This window comes from Tupaia chinensis, unplaced genomic scaffold (assembly GCF_000334495.1).
Source record: "Tupaia chinensis unplaced genomic scaffold, TupChi_1.0 Scaffold000274_1, whole genome shotgun sequence".
Classification (NCBI taxonomy): domain Eukaryota; kingdom Metazoa; phylum Chordata; class Mammalia; order Scandentia; family Tupaiidae; genus Tupaia; species Tupaia belangeri.
The window spans coordinates 2,554,377-2,578,656 of NW_006159756.1; the positions used below are offsets into that span (position 1 = coordinate 2,554,377).

Below are 24,280 nucleotides of genomic sequence, written 5' to 3' on the forward strand. Positions count from 1 at the left end.
AGACCCAACCCAACGCCCCCCCCTAGACACAGCTCAAAGCCACCACCTAGACGCAGCTCAACGCCATCACCTAGATACAGCTCAACACCACACCTACACACAGCTCAATGCTACCACATAGACACAGCTCAACACTACCACCTTGACACAGCTCAACACCACACCTAGACACAGCTCAATGCCACACCTAGACACAGCTCAACGCCACCACCTAGACACCGCTCCATGCCACCACCTAGACACTCAACGCCACCACCTAGACACAGCTCAATGCCACCACCTAGACACAGCTCAACACCACCACCTAGACACAGCTCAACGCCACCACCTAGACATAGCTCAACGCCACCACCTAGACACAGCTCAAAGCCACCACCTAGACACAGCTCAACACCACACCTACACACAGCTCAACGCCACCACCTAGACACAGCTCAACGCCACACCCACACACAACTCCACACCACACCTAGACACAGCTGACATTCCAACCACACCTCAGAATCTCAGTTTCCCTGAATTTGCCAAATATTCTTACTCACTCCACATCATGCTTCCTGTGCTTACTTCACTTTTTGAACAAAATCAACCAACAAGGTAAGAACAATCTTGTGTATTAAATTAACTCTCTGGGTAGGGTGCTTTTTATCCACTTCTGTTACTTCCCACATTTGTCACGGCTTTCCCTTCTAGTCCCAATTCTAGTCCCTCCACTTCCCGAAGACAGCTTGGACGTCTCAGTTCTCAACTGTACTTCGCTATTCCATGCTGCAAGTTCAAACTTACCCTGCCAGCGGCCACCTGATAGCCCAACCAAGCCCCTCCTTGCCTCCCAGCTTTTTCAACCAGCGTCTTCATTAACGAGAACTCCCTGACAGGCCGACGGCCCACGATTGAGCCAAAACAAGCCTCACCAACCTCCCTGTACAGGCTTTCCTTCACTTCCCTGGCCATGTATGATGTTTGGAAGAGTCTCAGTGGTTGATGTTCATCTTCAAAGAGATTCCAAAGTACTTGAAACCTAAAAACTCTGTTGTTGGAATCCTTGTTACCACTTCCAGCCCAGGATACCAAGCCTTTGTTTAAAAACCTCCAATGACAGGAAATCTTGTCATCTCAGAGAGCCTTTTCTATCTCTGCTCATCTCACTTAAAGACTTTCACTTCTATTAAGTTCTACCTATCTTGCAATGCATTGCTATTATTTATTTACAGTTTCTCTCCCTTTACCTCCACTCTCCCACCAGATTTAGATTATAAACTCCTGAAGAGCAAAGTTCATGTCCTAGGCATTTCTCGATACTCACAGAGTAAGTAATAAATAAAGATCTGTTCAAGAAACAAATGAAATAAATAACAAAGAAAAAAGTCCTTCTAACTGCTAATACTAAACGCTCGCTTGCTCCCTCCCTCCCTCCCTCCCTCCCTCTCTCTCTCTCTTTCTCTCTCTACTATTCAGAAAAGCCTATTACGTCTTCCCCAGGCAGAATTTTAAATACTTAATCTTTTAAGACATCCCAAATCTATTTTCTCAAAGCTAAACATTCCTGTACCTTAAACTATAGCCGCAGAACACAATTTCGTGCTTGCCTCTCTCTTCTTCCTTCCTGCCTCAGCCTCCAGTAGCTGGGGATGACAGGTGTGCCCCGCCCAGTCATTCTGTGCTCTTTGATCACTCCTCTCTGAATTTCCGTGGTCCCAGGGTTTCTGCACGACTTCCCAGTCTTCCTGAGCTCTCCCACCAGCTCTATTTCTCCACAAGTCTTTCCTGTCTACAATCACGGATGAAATCCTCACTGGTCATTTTGTCCATTTATACACGGTACAGTAATGAGCGCCTTATAAAGCCTATACTATTTAAACTTCGTTTACAGGAAAACAGTCCCAAAACATCAGTCCTGGGGGGAGGAAGAAGAAACCCTCAGCTCTTGAGTGAGGAGAGCAAACACAGCTTAAATCTCTGATAGTCTCTGCAGGCCAAAGGTTGAGGAGGACGCGAAGCCAGTGCCTTCTGACCTGCTGCAATACACAGCTAGACTGCGGCCGGCATTTCACCACACAGAGGGCACCCTTCAATCTGTCCTGGACAAAAATGGATACAGACAGAGAAAAGGAAGGACAGACTGAGGACATTCTACCGAGGCCCCGGAGGCTCAGAGAGCCTAGTATTGTATGAAGTAATTATACTGAAGTATTAATCAGGAATCAGCAGAATGGCTCCAGAACAGGAGCGGGATCAAGGGGAGGTTTCCAAGAGCCCTAACGAGCCCTAGGAGGGCAATATATAGAGACGACTGGAGTTACACGTTGGAGGCCTGGGTTTACACTCTGGCTCTACTGTCACAGAGGTCCTGTCACTGCGAGCTGCTATCTGACATTTCCCACCATGCAGTAGGAAATGGCTAGGCTCACCCAGGGCAAGTGACACCAAAGGAGGGAAAGACAATGAGTCGTGCCTCTTCTAGGGCACAATGTAAGAGAGCAGAGAGAAGGGAAAGAAAACACTTTTTTGGTTTTTTTTGGAGAGGTTTTCGCTATAGGGTGCGTGTGCTCGCCAGACAGCAAGAAATCACCCCCCAGGGGGGATGGTCATGCCACAACCCCTTCTCCTCCATTCTCCTCTCGGGATCTTGGGCACGCACGCACACGCGCCTGGCATGAGTTTTAAGCCACCAGGTCCAGGATGCGAACCGTGGTTGGCTACGTGGGAGTCCAGGGACATAGCCATTACGCTAACTGCTGGTTCCCAGAAAACACTTTTCAAGTAGCCACTAAATATAAGGCGCTCTCATACCGAATGAAAATGGACAGGGATTAGGGGCCAGAAAGTGACATGGTGTTTAAGGCACTGGACTCCCACATGGCCGACCACAGTCCGAGTCTCAGACCTGGCAGCTTGAAAATCACACTGGGCTCATGTGCATGTTTGCTCAAAGTCCTGAAAGACGAGTGAGGAGAAGGGATGGCAGCACGGCCTTACCCCCAGCGGGTGATTTCTTACTTTCCCTCTCACTGTCCGTCCGTCTGCCTGTCTCTCTCTCTCTCTGGACGTACCCTACGGAAAACACCTTTAAAAAGGGGGGGGGGGACAAGATTCAAGGAAGGAGTGTGCTCACTAACAACCACCTCCTTCTACTCTGTTACCCTTCATTCCACAGCCACTGGCATAAAACAGAATGGAATTAATCCGAGATTTTAAGAAGCACATGACATCAAAGCCAGAGGCGACCTTAGCGGTCAGCTAATGCGACCCTTCACATTACAAGTAGAAACACTGTGGTCCAAAGGGCAGGAGCAAATCGCCTAAGATCACACAGCAATTCAAAGGTAGAATAGGAACAGAACCCTTTTACTCTTTAAAGTGATAAAAATTTTACTTATCCTTCACAAGAAACTGAAACCTCATGTTTAAACTCTGCTAAAGGATTTTTCCAACTACATAGAGGTAATTCCAGCCCCTTTGTACCTTTTATGATCTGAAGTCTGCTACTTTTAAAAATTTATTTCTTCTATGACAGAAACAGAGACAGAGAGAGAGGAGACAGGCACCTCCCCAAAATGGTTCCAGCACCGCGATCCATGCCAAGCCGCAGACCGCCAGAACCACAGGCACACTGGCCGTGCCCAGCACAGACAGGGACACTCTGGGCCATGAAGCCAGAAGGCCGCATGTGGACCCAGGCCTGGAGAGTGCTGTGTGACCACCACACCACCATCCTGCCCCTGAGGCTGCTACTTCTGTTTATGTTCAGGTCAGCCAAATCTCACCAGCAGCAAGTATAAAGATATATAAGCATGTTTAAGCTGGACTCAAGTGACATTGACTAAATGGCTACCATGAGCTAGCACCTGGGAACATAAATGGATTCTTGCTCAAGTAAAATTTTTAAAAATAAATAAAAAAGCATAATGTGGGGTATATAATTAAAGATGTACAAGGTACACACGCCTTTCGTTGTAATTACAGATTCTTCATTAAAGTAATTCAAATCAGTAAACTTCTGCTGAGTACTTACATGAAGGTTGTTTTTTTTTTAAAAAAAAGAAACAAATAAATATTAGTTAGAGAAATAAATGAATAAGGTGTGACCCACGCCTAGAGGCTCCCGGCCTAACAAGCAGCAGGACCTAAAGGCAACACCAGGCCGCCCGTGAACAGTGCTGTACACCAGGAGACAGCAACATGCGAGGGCATGCGGGAAGGAAAGTGCACCCAGGAGGGTGACGAGTGAAGTTTCCCAAAGAGGCGGCCTACAGAGTCGCCGTTTAGGGGCTGGGTGGCGGCTTGGCGGTGAAATGCGATGCTCTGCGAGCTGACCCACATGGGAAGGTTCCAGGTTCATATCTGGAGACTTCCATGAGTGTGCTGGGCATGCATGTGCCCATGATCTATGGCTAGTTAAAGCTGGGGACAGACTGTGGCATCAAGAACCCAGTGGGGGTCCGGTCTCTTTCTTTCATCTCTTTTGCTCATGGAAGAAATAAACAAGCTAATAAAAAGTAGCAGCTTGGGCCAACAGGTGGTGTGGTGCTTAATGCACTGGACTCTCACATGGCTGACCGCAGTTTGAGCCCTGGCCTTGGTAGCTTGTTTTCTCACTTTCTCTCCCTCTCTCCTTCTCTGTCTCTGGTGAGCAAATGTGCCCTATAGCAAATTTAAAATAATAATAATAAATTAAGAAATCATTAAAAAAAATAAGAGTAGCAGCTTAAAGAATAAATAGGTTGGACTATAAGAATCCCCTGTCAGCTTTTAAAACACCAGTGCCAAAGTACTCAGGAGGCAGTATACTAATATCTAAATTTACTCTGAAATGCATTTAAAAATATTAGATTGGGCCAACAGGTCAAGTGGAGGTTAAGGTGGCTGGATCTCACATAGCTGACTCCGCAGTTTCAGTCCCAGACATGGTAGCTTTAAAGTCATGCCAGGTGCATGTACACACCTGCCCAAAATCCCAATAGGAGAATGAAGGAGAAGAGATTGCAGCATGGCCACCTCCGTGAGGAGTGATTTCTCACTTTCTCTTGCTCTATCTCTCTCAAGTGAGCACACACACCCCATTGTGAAAACTAAGAAATGTATATATATCAGATTAACGGGTGAACACAGGGATGTCATATAATACCCATGTCCATATGTAACACATAATGGATATGATAAAGAACGTGGAGATGTTAATGGTAGGAGAACGGAGGTGGTGGTACACAGGTATGCACTCTAAAATCCTTTCGATGTTGGAAATCTCTCCTAATAGAATAGTGCTGGGAGGGGAGAAGAGCAGGATGCCGCCAATGCTTCAGCCAAACCTGAGTCTCTGATTTAACTGGTTTGGAATAGGTGCAGACACTGGTCTCATACCTGCCCCCTGCCCCCGCCCCCCATAAAAAGGTGATAAATAAAGGGATAACTTTGATAAAGAAAAGTGATAAGAAATGCATCCCAGAACACAGAGTAACGTGAACCTGCGGGTACAGGATGGTCAAATGCAACATAAAGGACTAACACGGGAGACTGAAAAGTGGGACACCACAGACCACAGCAGGCCTTCCGTGGCTGTCCCACATACAGCACTAATGAGGAAAAGGCCCTTCTAAGCATTTCTAAAGCTGGGCAATGAATGTCCCACGTTAAAAATAAAAGATGACGCAGGCGACTGAAATACAAGGCTGTGAGAGACGACAATGAGAAAAGAGGTGTTGCCGGAGGAGGAACCAGATGCTACCCATCTGCACCGAGCACGCCAAGGCCTCAAGCTCACGCAGCATGACTTGGGAATCTAGGGGAGCCCTCTCACTGCTTCTCAGACTTGTTGAAATGCTAGGAAACAGGTGCCTTGGAAAATCTCCTGGACTGACCACCTTTTTCAATATTGTTTTTAGTTTGCCACGGGACATGTGCATGGAGAGAGAGACAGAAGAAAGTGAGCAACCACCCTTCAGGGGGATGGCCATGCTGCAATCCCTTCTCCATTCTCCTCTTGGGATTCTGAGCATGAACTTGGCATGTTTTCTTCACAACTAAGGTTTCAACCATATTTGGAGCTAATATTTAAATAATCATTAACAAACTCTGAACTTTACAGAAAACTTGGGAATGTATTTGGTAGATATTTTTCTCTCATTAATGCGTATATTTTTTATTCACCAAGGCTACGCTAGGTGCTGGGATGAAGAGTGAGCAAGTCAGAAGCAGCACACAGTCACGCAGGGCCACACGGCTAGTGGGCAACAAAGGCAGGGACCGGAAATGATGCCTGTGCAGGGACAGAACCGTCACAGAACACTGCACTGTTGACTCTAGGGACAAAGAAATGGACTAGATCATCTCTAATATAATCTCTAGATAACGCCTTAGGCTGATTATTTAAAATGAAGGAAGGAGAAATAAAGCCGACTGCACACACCAACCACAGTTCTTAGTTCAAACAAGCCAGAACAGCTGCGACTGGCATGGCCAACACTCCACCCAGGACGGGGGAGTGCTGTATGCCCTTGACGCCTGCTTCTGAGAATCTGATCTTTAATTAAATCGTGCCAGGAGGTTTACCCTAACAGGGGACTGGAATGCTGCAGTCTTGAATTTGCTGAGGGATGTCCTATCTATTGCTTCAAAGACACTTGCACTGTGTAGCCTCCAGCCACTTGCTCTGGTTTAGCAACAGGAAAGCAACTGCTAGGGCACAGGGGAAAACTGGAGGCTGCTTCTGAGCTGTTAGTAAAGCTCCTTCACTTTCTGATCCTTAGTCTCCTGTTATGTAAAACATAAATAAGACCACCTACTTAAAACATTTTCATGAGAATTAAAAAGCATCTACAGACGAATTAGCATGCCGCCTGGCTCCCTCCCCCACCTACCCTTCCAGTTGTGTCACTACCATTCCCTAAACACGTCATCCCAGCTCAATGTGCTTTTGTGCCTCTGCCTGTGCCCATGCCGTTCTGTCTAAAATGTCCCCACGTGTCTGGCCAAGGAAACACCGCTCATTTTCAAGGCCCAAACTAGTTCATTTTAGGACCCTCTACCTCCACCTTTCCCCACACTTTTTTTTTTTTAAAGAGGGCATGTGTGCTGCAGAAGAGAGACAATGAGAAAGTGAAAGAGCAAGAGATAAAGCATCTCCCAGGGGCATGGCCACATTGCAATCCCTTCTCCATTCCCCTCTAAAGGTTTGGGACATGCACACATGTGTCCAGTGTTTTTCAAGCCACTGGGTCCAGGACTCAGACTGTACAGTCAGCCAGGTAGGATTCAGCTGCCTTAACTACCCTGCCACTGGCTGGCCCTCCCCACATTTAACATTTCACATATACTTGAATGCAGCAGTGTCTAAATTGCATCACAGTGACCATATTTCAAGCTTGTTCTCACCAGTCCATGAGTAACTCAAGGGATGAAAATGAGTCTGATTAACCTCTACATCCCTAAGACCCACTCAGCACAGATCTAGTATATATCAGGCAATTAGCAACAATGTACTGATTGAAGCACCTTGGTTTAATGGAAAAACACAGGCACTAAAAGAATCTTCAAGAATCAGCCAGTTCTATACAACATAATGTAATGTTTTTTACTGAAGATGATGAATATGGTATGATCCTCGATTTGATTATTACATACTACATGCATGCTTTGAAAATCCAACCCCACAAAGATGCATAATGAAAGGGGCCAGCAGGTGGTTAAGGCACTGGACTCTCACATGGCTGGCCGCGTTTTGAATGACAACTTTAAAATCACACAAGGCGAATGGGGACCAGCAGTTGGTGTAATGGCAATGTTGCTGGACTCCCATGTAGTCGACTGTGGTTCGAGTCCCAGACCCAGTGGCTTAAACTCATGCCGGGCGTGCTCAAGATCCTGAGAGGAGAATGGAGGAGAAGGGATTTTGCAGCATGGCCATCCCGGGGGTGGGGGGATTTCAAGCTTTCTGTCTCTCTGTCTTTCTAGCAAAAACTTCTCCAAAAAACAAAACGAAACAAAAAATCATGCAGGACACATGTTCATGTGTGCCCAAAATCCTGAAAAAAGAATGAAGGAGGAGGGACTGTGGTGTGGCCATCCTCCTTGGAGGGCGATTTCTCACTTTCCTTCTCTCTGTCTTTCTCTCCCTCTCTCCAGGGAGCACATGCACTCTATGGCAAAAACCTGGACAAAGAAAAAAGAAAAAAATATATGTAAATAACAAATGAGAAAATAAATAAAATTCAATAAACAAGTAAATAAAAGTTTCTCAAAGAGCCAGTTTTAAACCTTTATTTTGAAACCCATTAGGGGTATACAATTTACCTAAGATCACAAATGAAACTGTGAAAAATAGCGACGATAAGACAGTGTGGAACGGGGCAGGAGAAGGGAAGAGTAAGGAGAAGGATAGCAAGAGAACAACTAGAGAGGCATGACATTAGTGGGACACAGAAATGGTTTATTACCTGTTGATGATGATGTGTATAGTATTCTCAACTGGACTGGTCTGAGAAGTATTTCATGTTGGGTAAAGTCTTTTTTACAAGCAAAATGATAAATACTGATTGAACGTTTAAAAAAATCATTGAAATAATAACAATCTGGAAAAAATAATGAAAAGCTACTGGATGATGCTGATAGAGATTTTAACGTCTTTGTATTGACTGATATGCCTGATATTCCTTCTGGAAAAAGAAACGTAATACATTGCTTTTCGCCAAGATGGCGCCGAAAGCAAAGGAAGCTCCTGCCCCTCCCAAAGCTGAAGCTAAAGCAAAGACTTTGAAGGCCAAGAAGGCAATGCTGAAAGGCGTCCACAGTCACAAAAAAAAAGAAGACCCGTACATCACCCACCTTCCGGAGGCCCAAGACTCTTCTCCAACTGTGGAGGCAGCCTAAATACCCTCAGAAGAGCGCCCCAGGAGAAACAAGCTTGACCACTGTGCCATCATCAAGTTCCCCCTGACAACCGAGTCTGCCATGAAGAAGATAGAGGACAACAACACACTTGTGTTCATTGTGGACATCAAGGCCAGCAAGCACCAGATCACACAGGCCATGAAGAAGCTCTACGGTACTGATGTGGCCAAGGTCAACACTCTAATCAGGCCTGAGGGAGAGAAGAAGGCGTATGTGCGGCCGGCTCCCGATTGTGATGCTTTGGATGTTACCAACAAAATTGGGATCATCTAATGCGAGTCCAGCTGGCTGGTTCTAAATACACACTTTTTCACCATATATTAAAAACAACAAAAAAAAGGGACCAGCAGTTAACGTAATGGCTATGTCACTGGACTCCCATGTAGTCGACTGCGGTTCGAGTACCAGACCCAGTGGCTTAAACTCACACCGGGCACGTGTGTGTGTGCACAAGATCCCGAGAGGAGAATGGAGGAGAAGGGATTGCGGCGTGGCCATCCCCCCGGGGGGTGATTTCTCCCTCTCTGTCTCTCTCTGTCCGTCTGGTGAGCACACATGCCCTATAGCAGAAACCTCTCAAAAAAAAAAAAATGTAAGACACTGTAAAGTTATATGCGATTCAATGCAATATAAACAAGATTATGATAATTTTTTAAAATTAAATTTAAATTTAAAAAAATGAAATAGTGACAAAGACATGAGTAGTCTCTGATCCTCTTTTTTTTGGTCATAGGGCACATATACTCACTAGGGGTGGAGTGGGGGAGAGAGAGAGAGAGGAAGAATGAGAGAGAGAAAGAGAGATTTCTGCAGGACAGAAATCACCCCCCGAGGGTAATGGCCACACTGTAATCCCTTCTCCATTTTCCTCTTGGGATCTTGGGCACACACATACAATGCCTGGAGTGATTTCCAAGCCTCCAGTTCTGGGACTTGAACTGTGGTCAACCATGTGTGGGAGATCAGCACCTTAACCACCAGGCCATCTCCTAGCCCCCATTTTGATTCTTTATTTGGAGGGAGGGAGGAGAGATTTTTGCAAGTGCGCTTGCTAGAAAGACAGAGGGAGACAAAAAGTGAGAAATCTCCCCCAGGGGGATGGCCACACCACAATCCCTTTCTCCTCCATTTTCCTCTCAGAATCTTGGGCATGCACACACATGCACCTGGCATGAGTTTAAGTCACTGGGTCCAGGACTCAAACTGCAGTTGACTACATGGGAGTCCAGCAACACAGCCATTACGCCAACTGCTGGTCCTCTCCATTCTGATTCTCTTAAAAACACTCTAACTGGGACCAACAGGTAACATAATGGTTATATCACTGGACTCCCACGTAATCAACTGTGGTTAAAGTCTCAGATCCAGCAGCTTAAAACTCATTCCAGGTACATGTGCATGCATACCCAACATCCCAGGAGGAAAAAGGACTGTGGCATGGCCATCCCTCCTGGGGAGTGATTTCTCACTCACTGTCTCTCTGTCTCTCTGGCGAGTGCACATACCCTATAACAAAAACCTCTTTTAAAAAATAAATAAATAAACCACTCTAACTAATTGCAATTTGAGACAAAACGAACAAAGGGAGGGTTCCTACAACTGTAGAGGTATGAGAGGCAGCAAAGTGGAGTGAAAGGGCAGAGTGAGATTCGGCGTGAGAGACACATGCGCTTAGGCTGGCCCTGAACCTCCATCCCCTCGCGCACAGTCTGCTTGCTCTTACCACTCCTAGAGATAGTCACTTACGTTGCCTGAAGCACCAGTGTTCACAGGTCTTACTGTCCTCTCCCTGCCGTCTTGGAAAATGTCTAACCTGTAGCCCCAGTTGAGTTATTCCCAATGGTTACAGCAAAAATTCAAACTTCAGCTTCGAACCTCTAGACTTCCTACTGGATAACCCGCACTGAGAAACCCAGCATAGCAACTTGAGGTCCTTAATGATCTGAGAGTGGAAGGAATCACAGAGGCCACCTGATTCGACCTCCCAGGAAGCACAAGAACCTATTCTACATGACTTTCCAGTCTGGACATGGCCTTCAGTTTCCCACACTGCCACACACCACCTCAGAGAACAGATTCTCTCCCAGTCCTGATGACGACGTTGTGAAATGGATGCCCTCCTCCCTCCAGAAGGTAATCAGCACTAAGCCTATCAACCCTCCAGCGTCCACTAACTTCTGTAATCTGTGACCACCTCAACCCTCACCACCAACCTTTGCATACCCTCTAAGATGACCAAATCCTCCCCTCCAAACCCTGAGGCCCTTCACTGTTCACTCTGGAACATCCATCCGCCACTGGCTAACTCCCCTCTGCCTCCTTGCCTTAGGAGACCTGGCTATCACCTGGAGAAGAGCCTTCCCCACAGACCGCTCCACTGTAGGTGCTTTCTCTCACACGTCCAACCTGTAGGTACTGTCCTTAATTTTCAGTGATATTTCCAAACCACTTCTTTCCCTTTCTCTTGTAAAAACCTCTATCTTTGCTGAGTACGAGCTGTGATCCCACTATACTGCTTCCAAAGGCTCTAGTTCCTGGTGGTCTATGCCCATGCCGCTGCCATCAGACAACACCAGCCAGCCCAGTGTGATCCTATCGACTCTGTGGTATTCCACCTTCTGCCTCCAGTCCAAGTCGGCCAGGACTCCCAGATCACACCCTGGACCTCACTGCCACAGTGTGCATCAACTCCAACCTCTACACGGATCACATCTACTCCAGTCTATCCACTATAACCCGCTGGCTTCATTTTGAGTTCCAACAAACTATTATCAGCCCTCAGCCTTCACTTTGCTTTAAAATCACTCAAACATCAAAAATCATTAACTCCTTTACCCTTCACTCCCTTTCCAAGGAACTGGCAAAATCCTAGGTTGGGGGTAGCTGAACTCAGGTCTCGCCCACTGTTTCCATCTCAGAGAGCTTTACAAACTCGGTTAACTGCTCTCACTCGAATGTTACGAATACATTCCTATATATGGTTACCTTCCCTCAAATGGGCACTCAAGTGGACTTCCCACTCACGCCCCCCTTTACCTGACAGCCTCACTTTCCATGAGAAACCAGAAAGCTTTTCAGAGCTACACCTTCCTATCCCCAAATCCACGCATCTCCCTGCACCTACACCCACTTTCCCCTCTTCCCTCCAATTACAATTAAGGAGCTGTCCTTGCTCTCATCAAGTGCAGTCACTCTCCCCTCTTCCCATGCACTTCCTTCCTTTGCGCTTCCTTTTGCCTGGAACGATCGCTTCTTTTAGCTGTATCGACCTTTCCTTTCCATCATTTATCAAGTATTTACTGAGGATATAGTGTACCTATACTAACCTATCTGAGTAAGATACAGTCCTTGTGTTCATGGGGGTTTACAGTCTAGTAAGGGAAGCAGACAGAGAAATAAGCAAACATACACGTGATGTCAGATCCTATGTGTGCATGAGTATGGAATGGGGGGCTGGGGAATGATACATACCCTAAGGTCATCAAGACAGGCTTCCCTGTGGAAAAGACATATAAGGGGGAAAAAGGGTGGGGGGGACGACCAGCAGTTGGCGTAATGGCTATGTCGCTGGACTCCCATGCATTCGACCGTGGTTCGGATCCCGGACCTGGTGACTTAAGCTCACGCCGGGCACATGTGCAAGCATACCCAAAATCCCAAGAAGAGAATGGAGGAGAAGGGATTGCGGTGTGGCCATCCCCCTGGGGGGTGATTTCTTGCTTTCTGTCTCTCTGTCTCTATCTGTCTTCCTGGTGAGCACACACGCCTTATAGCAAAAACCTCTCCAAAAAAAAAAAAAAGACAAGACATGTAATATCTGAGTGAAGTAAGACAGTAAGCCATGGCAATATCTGGAAGAAGAGTATTTTTTTCATTCATGGTAGAAAATGTGTGCACGCGAGGGTGAGTGAGAGAGATGAACACGGCTCACAGGGGATTGTGGTGTGACTACAATCCTCCAGGCCTCCAGCCCATCGCATCTTGGGCAATCCTGGCATGCCTCAGGCCAACCAGGCTAGGGAACAAATCATGGTCACTAGGTGTGATCTAGCTTCTCTTGAGCAGCACATTATCACGGCCCCACTGAGCCAACCCCGGAAGGAGAGCATTTTAAGCAGGTGAGCAGAGGATACAAAAGTCCTAGATGAGACTACCCTGGGCACACAGAACAGCAGAAAGACCAGAGAGACTACATGGAACAAGGGGAAATGTGGAAAGACTGATGTTAGAGACGGAAGCAGCAGTCAGACTGCAGGCCACAATAGTAAGTTCAAATTTTGTAACAAGTGTGGGAAGACACTGAAGGGAGTGATTTATGTTTCAAAGAGACCACTCTGGCTACTGAGGAAAACAGACTGCAGACCAGCATGCAAATCGGGAGAGGACATTGGGAAATGATTACCATGATCCAGGCGAGACCTGATGGTGGCACAGATAACTGGCAGGAGGCAGAGACGAGTATTTCAAAGGTAGCTATATTTTAAAGGTAGTCAAATAGCTTACTTAGAGATGGATATAGTATGTGAGAAAAAAGAAACATCAAAATGACTTCTAAATGTTTGGCCTCACCTGAGAACTACTGGATGAGTACCAACATGACGTAATGTCTCCTGTTCAAAGACACAGACACACACACCCCTCCCTGGACACCCACATCATCCTCCAGACACCACTTATTTCTTTGTTCCCCTCTGTAGTAAAGCTTCTAGAAAGAACTGCCTATTTCAATGATCGCCACTTCTTCCCTTGTTGTTTGCCAACTCACATTCTACCATTTCACAAGAAGTAGTCTTGTCAAGATTTCCAGTTATCTCCATCTTGACAAATCCAATGGTCACTTCTCTGCCCTGGCTTTATCCCGTCCAGCAGCGTTTCTGCCTCCCTTCTCTTTCACTCACTCACTTCCTAGGCTTCAGGGGAGGCACACTGGCCTGGTTCTTCTACTTTTCTGACTGCTCCGATCTCCCTGACAGGATCCCCTTTCTCCTCATCTTCCACATGTTCAAGGCTTGGAACCTCCTTTCTTCACACGCTCTCCCCACGATAATCGCGTCCATGGCATTAGACACCATTGTACATCGACAACGCCCAAGTTTCTGTCTCTAGACCGAACAGTTCTCTGAGACTAATGAGCTTCTCCCCACTCCACCTGCACTTCTCATCAGTATCTCATCCTAACACAGCCAGGGAACTTCTAGTTTTCACAGCATTTATTATGAGTTTTAATTATATTTATTACACATCTCCCTCAGTAAACAGTAAGTGTACTATACTTACCAATGTATACTAAAGAACTAGAGGAACTATGTCCAGCGACATAGCCATTACACCAACTGCTAGTCCTAGGGATACTTTTTTTTTGTCTCTCACTTTCTGTCTCTCTCAGTCATGGAAGAAATAAATAAGGGGGAAAAGAAAAAGCCCTTATAGACTAGTAAGAAAGGCAGAAGGCAGAGAGATGAACCACACTAACACAGTGAGTGCCACCACTGAGTGATGAGAGGAAGCACATAGGTGTCACACCAATCCAGAACAGCCAGGAGGGGCCTTAATAGCCTAGGGGTCAAGGAAGACTGAATGAGAGTGTGAATTCAGAGGGTATTTTTTTTTTTTTGAGAGGTTTTTGCTATAGGGTGCATGTGCTCGCCATACAGACAGAGAGAGACAGAGAGACAGAAAGCGAGAAATCACCCCCAGGGGGGATGGCCACGCCGCAATCCCTTCTCCTCCGTTCTCCTCTCAGGATCTTAGGCATGCACGCACACACGCCCGGCGTGAGTTTAAGTCACCGGGTCTGGGACGCAAACCGCGGTCGACTACATGGGAGTCCAGCAACATAGCCATTACGCTAACTGCTGGTCCCGTTCAAAGTGTATTTTTGAAGGATAAGAATAAATATAGTGGGGCCAGCTGCTGAGTAATGATAAGTCACCGGACTCCCATGTAGTTGACCATGGTTCGAGTCCCGAACCCGGTGGCTTAAACTCACGCCGGGCGTGTGTGCGTGCATGCCTAAGATCCTGAGAGGAGAACGGAGGAGAAGGGATTGCGGCGTGGCCATCCCCCCTGGGGGTGATTTCTCGCTTTCTGTCTCTCTGTCTCTCTCTGTCTTTCTGGCAAGCATGCACACCTTATAGCAAAAACCCCTCCCAAACAAAACAAAACAAAACAAAACAATATAGCTAGTAAGTACTTAGAATGTAATTCTCTTTCATTGTTTACACAGTTACTTTTAAGCTTTACAAAAATAAGACAGGTATAAGCATCTTCTATTTTATATATAAAGCTGAAAGAGAATAAAAATCAGGTAATTAATAAGTGGTAGAACAGGATTTGAAATGAAGTCGATCTACTTTTAAGTCTCCTCTACCCTTTTTGTTATCGCTAAAGAAGTCACTAAAAATATCTTTTATACTTGCCACCTACTACCTGTCTGACCTTCAACAAAGCACTCTTGGATAACTCTGGCCTTCGTTCTGAGCATGGGCTCAATTGCCAATCCCTAAAGTCCTCTACCTAACCTACTCCTTTTCCTTTACTCATTGAGGATTAAGGCTCAATTTAAACTAGTCAGTGGCTACCCTAGGCATTCAGGGTACAGCACCCAAGCATTTTTTCACGGCTTGAAAATGCATTCAGAACATCTGTACAGTACTTTACAAGCATTTTCACACATTCATCATTTCATCCGATCCTTACCAACCCTGTGAGGTGTTAAATCCCTCATTTATTGAGGCCAGTGGAAGTGAAATGCCTAGACTAGCTGCATCTAGTCTCTGGATTCTACTGCCAGCCAGAAACTGAATTTAAGAAAAAAAGAGGGGGGAGAAAGAGATTAAATGGCTCAGACAGAGAGCTCAGCACCAAGTCACCAAGTGGCCTGGAGTCAGCAGCTACCAGGGACCTGGTCTGTTTCCCTCCCAGGTAATGAGTGTGAGCTTGGTTATGGCACAGTGACCTCCCAAACGAGCTGTTCTTCTTTTCAGTCTCAGTAGTACCATCTAGCCCCAAAGGCAGACAGAAAAGAGAATATAAGAAACTCTCTGTGAGCCAGTCCGGCAGCCTGATGGTTGGGAGTCAGATCCCACATGGCCAACCACGTGGGTCAAATCCCAGCCCTGGTGGCTTGAAAAGCCTGCCATATGCATACGTGTGCATGACCAAAGTTCCAACTGGAGAGAGAAATGGAAGCGAAGGGATGGCAGTATGGCCATGCCCAGTGTGTGTGTGTGTGTGTGTGGGGGGGGTGCTTTCTCTCCCATCTTCTCTCATTCTGCCTCTCTCTGATGAGTGTGTGCACCTTCTGGGAGGGAAAAAGTTTTTTTTAAGAAAATTATTTGTACCTTATATACGCACATAGGGTCCAAAGACAGCACGGTATAGGAGAGCAGACATTAATGGGAGAAGACTTAAGCTTAGGCTCCAGCTCTGTCACTGACGTGCTACATTCTCCCAGCCCGTGTGTTGCCCTCCACAACACTGACCACGTGAGGGTCCACACTCCTTGACCTGCAGCAGCTGAGCCCAATTTCCATTTTGTATCCAGCACCTAGCACCATAACTTGCATACAGCAGGTGGTTCAAATGGTGATGAGGGGACGCTACGTTCGAAGCTTTCTGGGGACACGTGCCTTGCACATTCTCGTCTAGACAGTGAATGCCAGGAAAGCAGTCTATTTGTCTTTCTCATTTATGCTTCCCTGCTAATTGCCACACTTTGTGGACTCTGCTTAAGAAAAAATTGCTGAGTAGATCTAAATCAGTCCAAGGCCAGTCAGTGGCGCACTGGTTGGGGCAACTGGATTCCACATGGCCAATTGCACAGTTCAAGCCCCAAACCCAGTGGCTTAAGGGAAAAATCTCAAAAGGAGAAACGGAGAAGAGACTGCCGCATGGCCGTGCCCCACGGGGGTGCTTTCTCACTCCCTCCCCCTTCCTTTCTAGCGGGCATGTGCATCCTCTAGCAAATTTAGAAAAAAAGAAAGAAGCCAGTCCACAATGCCAGCTTTCAGAGAGGATGAGAACTGTCCTATATGGTACCCTTTCCTAGACAATATAGAACTGTCCTATATGGTACCCATACCACCCCTACTCTTCCAAATAGCCCCTATCTTGCCCAGAACACCTTCTTCTTCAAGAGGACTGTCTTCTCCCCCAAGATTTCTCTTCTCCCTCCACCCAGCCCCCTGCTATTCCCCCACCTTCCTTCCTAGGCTCCCAGGCCAGCCTCCCTTCCCCCAAAGGGTCTTTGGTCATCTCCTAGACACTCATCTCACTAAAGGGAATTCAAGCCTCTGCCCAGTCCTACCTGACACCTGCTCTCCTCTCATTCTAGCCTCTGAGCCTCCCGTTTCCCGTCTTGCTTATTCCCCACTGCCTGGCTGCTGCCCCACCCCCAGGAAAGTGGGGACCAACTCAGGAGGAGAGATTGCTCACTGGCAGGTTCAAGATAAGGTGAGGCATGGAGGCAAGACTTGGTAAAGGGCATGGAGGTTACACTGGCTAGACCCCACATGGCCAACTGCATGGTTCGAATCTCAGACCAAGCAGCTTGAAAAACACATTGGGTGCACATGGGTGTATGTCCAAAATCCAGAGAGGAGAAATGGAGAAAGAACAGCAAAGTGGCCATTCCCCAACCCCTGCTGGGAGGAGGGGGGTGTGATTTCTCTCTCTCTGTCTGTCTGGCAAGCACACATGCACTATGGCAACTTAAAAAAAAAAAAAATGGAGGTGAAAGCTAAAAGCAAGGGAGCTAGGTAGGAAAACACAGGACATCCGGCCCTCACAAATACTTCATCAGAGGTCCCTGCAAACAACTGCTAATCTACTAATAATGAGAATGCTTACCCGTAAATTACAGGAGGAAAAAGAAGCCAACCCAGGAGGAGGAAGACTCAAGAAAGAGAGAAGGAAAAACAGGTTATGAAGGAGAGAGGTAAGAAAGGGGAAGCACAAGGAAAAATGACCAGGAAAAGGTGGAGAAAGAACGTGAGGAGAGAAAGGAGAAGCAGACCCGGAAAAACCAGGGTCACGAAGAAGTCCGAAATAACCAAGGCAGGTTAGAATCAGGTCTGACAGGAGTTTCTTGGTGCCAGACAGCAAAGAAGGAAGGAATTATAATGATTAAGGTTATCAGAGCCCCCACAGTCTGTCATTAACTCAGCAGAGTGAGGGGGGTGGGGGGCTCCCAGAAGACAGTCTGGGTTAAAGCAACTTACACCTAAGGATAGGCCAGTTCTGGGAAAACCCACCAATACCTACTGAAACCTCGGCCTGCTTCTTCCCAGGCCTGCTTCTTCCTGCTTTTCATAAGAAAATTATTTGGTCACACCTCCCTACATAGACACCCCCAAACTCAACCTGAAATGCACATGGGAGTGCTCAGCAGGCCTTGCCCTGAGGTCACTGGGTCCCAAAGAGATCAGCAAGATGCTATCAGAAAGGCTGGGTGGGAGATGGATTCCCGGGTCTGCTTCCCAAGTCTGCCTCTGTCTCTGGCACTGTGAGGGGACATGTCTGTGCCCCCCAGCTCACCTTTCTGACAGCCTGGGAGAGCCAGAAGGAGAACACCAGGCTCATGGTGGGCTAGCTCCCAGGCTCCGGTCTCCCAGTTCACCCACCTCCCACAGAAAAGTGCCCTGGGACCCAGCAGGCCAGCAGCCAAGATGACAGAGGAGGGCATCACAGTGGCCACCAGGCAGGGAGAGGGGTGCAGTTCCAGGACTGGGGCTCTGGGGCAGGGCAGTTCCAGAAACGCAGCTTGCCCTGCCGGTGGTTCCCTGGCTGAAGCTGATTACAAGACAGGCCCAGCCCTCGTGGGCTCATCGGAAGGCTCCACCCTCAGCTCCTTCTCTCACCAAAAGGTAAGGGGAGCATAACAGGCCACCCACAATCTGTAGAACCCTGCGCCACCACTCCCCGGAAGCCCAGGCAAATCCTGGCTCCAGAGCACACCCGGCAGAACAAGCCCAGAGGGCCAGCGTTACCTGGCGGGGGCGGCCGGCCCCGGCATGTCGGCGATGGTCTCTGTCGCACAGCCGCACCTTTCTGTCCGGCCTACGAGGCCGGGTCTGCTGGCTTCCGCGGGCCAGGAGGAGCAGCTAGCTCCCGAGGTGCAGCACGCTCGCGCCCTCGCAGGGCGGCAGTGAAGGCGCTGCTCTGGGGTTGGTGAAGCACGGGGTGGGGGAAGAGGGAGGGAGGCAGGGAGGGAGAGGGGAGGGCGGTAGGGAGAGGGAAGAGAGGGAGGGAGGCAGCGAGAGAGGAGGGGGGAGGGAGGCACGGAGAGGTGAGGGAAGGGAGGGAGGCAGGAAAGGGACGCTCCTTTCTGCAGCGAGGCAGCGAGACTGCAGGCGGGGTGCCGGCTGCCTTTCCCCTTCGGTTCTTCCCCCAACCCGGCTCCAGCCAGAGGGCATTTTTCTCTGCACCCCGCTTTCAAAGCCCGCCAGAGCCCTGAGTGAGCACGGAGACCGGAGTCCCGAGAGCCAGAGCTCCCCGGCCTTGGTTTCAGCTGAGGAGTCTATTAGGGCTCCTGAGGTCAGGCTGAGGGTTCAGATTAGGCCCCCGGAAAGAGACTCACTGCTCCTCAGCACCCCTACCCCGCAGCCCCACCATCAGTCTAACGCGGTGCCCAGGGAACATGCTGTGAGCACTTGGGCTGCCTCTAAGCAAAGAAAGCTGGGCAGCAGCTGCGAGTCAGACAGCTGGGGTGCACCAGGTGGGGTTTATAAACCGCCAGTGTCAACCTCAGGACCCGGGCAGAGCCCAGCTCACACCATCAGAACTGAGGTCAGCCAGCGAGCGGGGCTGCAGCATACCCTCCAGCACAGGTTCTAGAGGGCACAGTGGGATGGAGGCTGAGCGAGCCGAGCAATTGCGGGGAACGCGCACCCAACCGGGTCCAGACCCCCCCACCCCAGTGCTAGTTCTACCTCCCTATAGAAGGACAATGAAAACACTTTCAGGGCCCTGGTCCTCTGGCTTCCAAATGCTCCCTAGGAAGGAAGGATTACCTCCTCAAGCCCAGATCAAGAAGCAGGACTGGGGATCAGATTATGGGGCATCTCGTCTAGGTCATAATGAGAAGTTTATGTTTTGTTCCAAGTTTTAGAAAAAAAAAGGCTATGGAAGGTTTTAAAGCAGAATTATGAGATAAAAGATCACAGACTGCTCAGTAGGAAATGCAGACAGGAGTAGAAACAAAGCAAGTTAGTAGATTCCGTGCTCCATGCAACGGCAGAGGCTAAGGAATTAGACTAACGCTTGTGAGATGAAAAGAAACCAGCACACTCCACGGATCCAGCTTAGAAGCCGAACTTGGTATAAGCCAGAATGGAGGGGTGAGAGGGCATGACCTCCCCAAGAACGCACGTCTGACTTCGAAGCCTATGTCTGCTTGCTTACTTGCTTTGCTTGCTTATTTTATTTATCTTATTTATTTACTCTCTCTGCCATGCTGTTTACAAGACACCCCTGTTAGTCATCTCTAAATCAACTGCTGTAGCCCTCTCTCTACTGCCTGACAAAGAGCAGATAAGGGTAGAGAGAAATGCTGTGGTCGCTCATCTCCCCTTACGGATGTCCACTCCTCCATTCAATGGGCCTGGACTGCCAGGATGTAGAAGCCCTCCATGACCAAGAGGAGAAACCAGCGCTCTGTCAAGGGAGGGTCACCCCACCCCAATCCTTGACTGTTTGAGCCATTCCCACGAACAGAGGTCCCAAATTTGGTAGAACACACAGGGAACTCCTTGGAGAAATCCACATCAAAGAAAGAACTGGTCAAGAGCATAGATTAGAAGATTTGGTGTTCTCTGAGAACTCAGTTTCCACATGTTTTTAAGATGTTCTTTGACCTCCACCCTTGTCCTTCATCCCATTTACAGAGTGGAGGAGAGCCAGAGGCAGTCCTCTGTCTTGGACACAGTTTTTCAAACTAACGATCAATAAACACAGCATGCGATCTTCTACCCCGCACACCATCCTATTATGGTCTTCGAATCTTCCCCCACCCCCAAATCATCCCCCAGGTGCATGGCCACGGTGCCTTCTCTTCTCTGCTCTCCTCCTGGGATTCTGGGCATGCACGCACACATGCCCGGCATCAGTTTCAAGCTGCCAAGTCCAGGACTGGAACCATGGTTGGCCATGTGGGAGTCCAGCGCCTTAACCACCATGCCACCTGATGGCCCCAAATCTTTGAGTCTTTGCAGGAAGGGAGCTCACATCTCATTAGGGATGTGAGACAATGTTTCCTCACATCCAGCCAGGTCCCTCTCTGCTCCTGGAAGAATTCAGGTAACACCCTTCAGAGTCACATAAAAAGTTTTCAGGTATGTGTATATACTGATTAATTAAGCCCCTCCAAGTTTTCTCTTCTCTAGAATAAACACCCCAGTACTTTAATCACTGGTTCATTTAACAGCTATTTAAGCATCCTATGCAAGTCACTGGGGATGGAATATCCATGCACGCACACATGCCCGGCATCAGTTTCAAGCTGCCAAGTCCAGGACTGGAACCATGGTTGGCCATGTGGGAGTCCAGCGCCTTAACCACCATGCCACCTGATGGCCCCAAATCTTTGAGTCTTTGCAGGAAGGGAGCTCACATCTCATTAGGGATGTGAGACAATGTTTCCTCACATCCAGCCAGGTCCCTCTCTGCTCCTGGAAGAATTCAGGTAACACCCTTCAGAGTCACATAAAAAGTTTTCAGGTATGTGTATATACTGATTAATTAAGCCCCTCCAAGTTTTCTCTTCTCTAGAATAAACACCCCAGTACTTTAATCACTGGTTCATTTAACAGCTATTTAAGCATCCTATGCAAGTCACTGGGGATGGAATATCAATGACCAGGATCACACTTTCAAGGAATTTACGGTCTTCCAACTTAGTATTCACTTTTCAATTTTCATTTCTCTCTATGCATTAAAATCACCTGGGAACTTTAATATATATATAATATATATATATATATTACATATATTATATTATATTATACACACACACACACTGGAATCCCACCAGAGATTTTTGACTCACTTGGCCTGGGATGTAGCCTAAGCAATGCAGGCTTACACCTAGAGGCCCAGCGCAGTGGCACAGGCAGTGGGGGTACTGCTGCATGATGCTAGAGGCCACATGGAAGGCTCCAGCTTCACGTGCCAGGGCCTGCCTCAACACACTGGGTACACCTATGATCCTGGCTGGCTGCAGGGCTGGGGGAGAACACTCTGTCGAGGGTTCTCGTCTCTCTCTCCGTCTCCCCACTGTCAATAAATAAATAAGCAAACTAATTTAAAAATAAACTAAAAAAAATAAAGGAAAAGGGGCCAGCAGGTGGCATGGTGGTAAAGGTGTTGGACTCCTACATGGTTGACCACAGATCAAGTTCAGGGTCTGGTTGCTGGAAACTCAGGCCGGATACACGTGCATGTGTGCCCAAAATCTCGAGAGGAGAATGGCGAAGGGACAGCACCATGGAAATCTACTTTAGGGGGCAATTTCTCACTTTCCTTCTGTCTCTGTCTTTCTCCAACAGTACATGTGCCCTATGGCAAAAGCCTAAATAAGTAAGTGAAGGAAAAATATCAAGAAAAAAAAGAAAGACATGTAAGATAAAGCTCATTTTCTTCATTAGATGCATTAAACATAAAATTAATCTGCCAAATTGCTGTAAAAGCTTCTAAATACTCTTAATTTCAACACTTAACTCCTTGTGGACCAGTGCCATCATTACTTGGCTTAACAGTGGCTCAGGGCACCTCCCTTAATGTCGGTCTGTGAGCAGTGACCTTTGTACTACCTGACCGCTTGAGAACACAGTCCTCTAAGTGCCATCTGTCCTCCGTGGGACACAGCGGGACTATCACCTCCTCAACCGTACCTAGGATCTCCAGTTATTCGGTCTGGAGCTGCATTCCATTTTTAGCCACTGCAAGGCCTTTTTAGCCACTGCAAGGCCTTTGGCTGTCATTGAACTTAGAAACCAAACCACCATTTTCATAAGAATAGCATCACACTAAGTCTCCTTCAGCCTGCCCATATGTTCCCATTTCTTTGAGACTTAAAATGCAGAACTTCACTGTCATCTTCTTAAATTCCATCTTGCTGCCTTTAGCCCATCTTTTCAAGCTCTCTCTCTGTGTCATCTAACATACTAGTTTTCCCTTTCAGTCTCTGTCACCTGCAAATCTAATTAAGTATGCCATCTCTTCAAACATTCATCAAACATCTACCATGTTCCCTTGCTTGTACTAGGTTTTGGGGATTAAAGATGACCTAGAAATAGCATATGTCTCCGGGAAATCACCACTAATAGGGAAGTTGGTCTATATAAAGCTAAAAAGTGCTGCTCTAGAAAACTGAACACAGTTGAGAACACGCTAAATAGAACTGAACACAAATAGCACCAGGTAGAAGAAATAACACATCCATCATACTGTGTTAGGCAGGACCATTAATATCTTTAGCAGGAACGAACAAATTCAGACACCACTTTCAGATCTCAGTTCTGAAACTCCAAGTGCTAATTTGGTCCTAGATGGCTAACCAGCTGGCTCCTGTGTCAATGGTGGGTGCTGGGATAGGAAGCTTGACCAAGTCCGGCTCCCGCTGATGAAACGCAAGGAGGCGTACTGGTAAAATGGCAGCAGTCTGATTTATTAATGAGCACTAACAGGTTATAATCAAGGAAGAAGCAATTAGCTAAAAAAAAAAAAAAGAAAGAAAGAAAAGAAAAAAGTAAAAGAAAGAAAAAGCAGGGCCGGCAGGTGGTGGTGTGGTTAAGGGTGATGGACTCCCACATGGCCAACCATGGTTGGAGTTCCAGACCTGGGGGCTTGCTTTCTCATTTGCTCATTTTCTCACTTTCTCTCTCTTTCTCTCTCTCTCTCTCACTCTCAATCTCACTCTGTCCCTCTCTGGTCAAATTAAAATAAATAAATAAAGTTAAATAAAATAATTCTTAAAAGAAAAAAGAAAGAAATGAAAAAGCTGAATCAAATGAGGTAGAAGGTTCTTCACAGATAAAGCTACACAAAGAAAGAAATTAAATCCTAGCAACTTGCTGAATCAGTTTACGGATGTTACACAAGCTAGCAGATAACTTGTTTTAAGTCCAATTAAGTCCTTGCATTTATGGAGTCCTTTGGTTTTCAAAGTAAATCACAAATAATTGTTATAAGTCATAGACCTTGATCACAATGTCTTGTCTGTGTAGTCATCTTAGGCCCTTTCGGGCAACTCATATGGCCTCTGTGGCATGTAGGCATATAAGTTTACAACCCCTTCTAATTCTATTATAAAAGCTATTGACTGGGCCAGCAGGTGGCATAGTGGTTAAGATGCTGGACTCCCACATGGCCGACCACAGTTTGAGTCCTGGACCTG

At 47.3% G+C, this 24,280-nt stretch overlaps 1 protein-coding gene and 1 pseudogene across 2 annotated transcripts in view; one reads left to right on the plus strand and one right to left on the minus strand.

Moving 5' to 3' along the window:
- PAK1 (p21 (RAC1) activated kinase 1) overlaps window positions 1-24,280 on the minus strand; it is a 123,550-nt gene that overhangs the window by 76,432 nt on the left and 22,838 nt on the right. Inside the window, exon 1 of one of the 2 annotated variants that reach the window (XM_006149975.3) lies at window positions 18,876-19,059. The exons of the other annotated variant lie outside the window; for it this stretch is intronic. The gene's annotated coding sequence lies outside the window, so the exon portion shown is untranslated. Of the gene's footprint in view, window positions 1-18,875; window positions 19,060-24,280 lie in introns of those variants that run through there. 2 annotated transcript variants of the gene reach the window in all.
- Window positions 8,689-9,159, plus strand: LOC102495022 (60S ribosomal protein L23a pseudogene; annotated as a pseudogene).